Below are 2,500 nucleotides of genomic sequence, written 5' to 3'. Positions count from 1 at the left end.
AGTATTAAACGCATGAACTGGAATTTATACAGAAGAGGGCATTAGCAATTATGTGTCCCGGTCTTAACTACAATGAAGCACTTACTCGCCTGGATTTAGTCTCGTTTAATGCAGAACATTATTGTAACTTATGCAGTGCCCTTTTCATTGACATTCTTTTAAAATGATAAGAGTCACAGGCTGTGTTATTTACTCCCACCATTGCATAAAGGCACCTGGTACACTTTAAGTAGTCATCTTCTGAGTTCTTATTCTCATACAAGGACTGTTCAGATTGCAAAATTTCAGCAGATAAGTCACTTTTTTAACCTACGTGACAGAATTCTTGGTGGCAATTTTAATAGCGTGTCATGCACAAGCTTAGAAATTCAAACTTGCCTTATCACAAGATGAAAAACCCTATCAAACTAAAAATTTGTGAAAAGATAAGTCTTCAGCTGCTCTAATAACTAACAAAACTAAAATGGCGTCACATGAAAACCAAGATTAGACAGAGATTAAAAATCTATTAAGTCTCACTCTTAGGAAAAGTGCAAGTCATTTTGCAACCAAGTTAGAGATACAGAGATAACATTCCACTGTATACCTCAATGTCAAGCAAACTTTTAAAAAGAGCTTTCTGTATATCTGAGGTTTAGATAGGAGACAAAAACCCTACACTATTATATTGGCTGAATAAGTGACGCTTATTGTTGAAATACAGCATTTAATAGTAATAATCAACAAAAATAAATAATTTGGTAATTGACAAAAAATACTCATTTAGGAACTGCTTATAATATGTGCTTTCCAAGTGCACATTTAAGAACAAAAAGAGAAGTGTACTGTTATGTTATACAAAGAAATGGATAGAAGAAATTTAATCATGACCTTTCGAGGCAGACAGCCAAACTGTTGACCTAAAGTACACTGAAGAGTCACGTGCAGGGCCTTAAGAGTGTTGAACATTGTGTCTTGTGTCACAGAATGATTTGCTTGATACATGTACAACCAAAAGTCAATATTATTGTATTGAAACGCATATCAAGTGTGGATTACAATGATCCTTCCACTTACCAATTCAAGAAAACATACACGTTTTCACCAAAGAAGCCTGAAAAAATTCTTTATGACTTTGGTGGAATTTAAGCTCATCACAATGACATTACAGTATTAATCCACACAAGCCAAGTATGCCTAAGAGCAATAAAAACTTAGTTAAAGAAAGGTATATTTGCATATTTCCAATGTCCATCATTTGATGTATCTTTTCCTTGCCAAGAAAATTCTTTGCATATTATTGTTGAGACTAGACAGGTCGGGTTTCACATGATATTATTTTACTTGAGCATGACTTATGCGGTGTTCATGTCTTCATATCATGAAATGACTGGTTTTTTTTTTTTTCATAAAGCTTGTGAACAGTATGTACAATGGAGGTTAGAATTCTTTGGACATTTCATGGCATGCAGATTAATCTGGTCACTCCCCCCTCCTCCCCCAAAAGGATGTTGAAGTTTCTGCGCTGTGGGTCCCAAACTTGCTGTAATGACCATTTGCTTTTAACAACCTTGTAGAGGGGGGAAATTTAGGGGGCAGTGAACACACAGGTTCTTGCTCAAATGATGTAAACAATGTTTTACACATATTTTTGTACTGTTTTTGCTTACTGTCCCAATGAATTTTGTCCCCTATTGTAGGTTTATGCACTCATTTCAAAATGCTCTAAGAAATGGTACCTTTTTTGATTAGCTATCCACTATCAGTTATGGGGTAAAAAAATAAGTGCCATTGTCAGCATTTTTCATTAGTCCAGTGGTTATAATCAGTGATGCTAGAGAACCAAATTCAACCTTTTGAGGCTTCCTCAGTTTTTTTCACTTTCAGGAAATTACAAGATGGACAGATTTTTAGTGATTTCAAAAAACCATGATGGCTGCGTGGCCGTCATGTAGATACAGACAATGGAGCATTTTTGTTCTTGTTGCATTTGCAATGATCATTGAGAAAGAGACTCACATACAATAAAATCAAAGCTGCAACATCCCGTATAACACTAGCCATGTTAACCATTTTCAATTTTTTTTTTATTTGTCCCTGACCCGTCAGTAATTGGTCTCACCATGTGGACATGGGTGGCTACTCCCAAAGTAATTTAATTATAGAATTCAAAGACGTTTGAACTGATTACAATGGTGGCACTGCACACAATATTCATGCATCTTACATTTGCATCTATCAGACATCATCAACATTTATCAAATAATTCTAACAAAAAATCATTATCCACCTAATACTATCCTCCCAGAGTAGGTGTCATTTACCTCAAACTAAAAACTGACTGGTTCAAAAAATAATTTAAAATAAATATGTTGCTTCTAAAATGGCATTGGCAGGACGTTCCCTTCATTTATTGTATCGTGATTGAAGAAGCGAGCACTTGACAAGAGTCTCAGTTCCTTAAGATTTTATTTTTGGAAACAATAAAAAGTGAATTGGGAAGCATGATCACGATAAATAA

General features: G+C 34.9%; 1 protein-coding gene across 2 annotated transcripts in view; it reads right to left on the bottom strand.

Moving 5' to 3' along the window:
* The window catches only part of LOC137974295 (nuclear factor 1 B-type-like), a 31,663-nt gene that overhangs the window by 28,568 nt on the left and 595 nt on the right, over positions 1-2,500 (bottom strand). Inside the window, exon 2 of one of the 2 annotated variants that reach the window (XM_068821181.1) lies at positions 1,057-1,176. The exons of the other annotated variant lie outside the window; for it this stretch is intronic. The gene's annotated coding sequence lies outside the window, so the exon portion shown is untranslated. The remainder of the gene's footprint in view (positions 1-1,056; positions 1,177-2,500) is intronic. 2 annotated transcript variants of the gene reach the window in all.

This window comes from Montipora foliosa, chromosome 10 (assembly GCF_036669935.1).
Source record: "Montipora foliosa isolate CH-2021 chromosome 10, ASM3666993v2, whole genome shotgun sequence".
Lineage (NCBI taxonomy): Eukaryota > Metazoa > Cnidaria > Anthozoa > Scleractinia > Acroporidae > Montipora > Montipora foliosa.
This window is presented reverse-complemented; position numbering and strand designations above follow the sequence as displayed.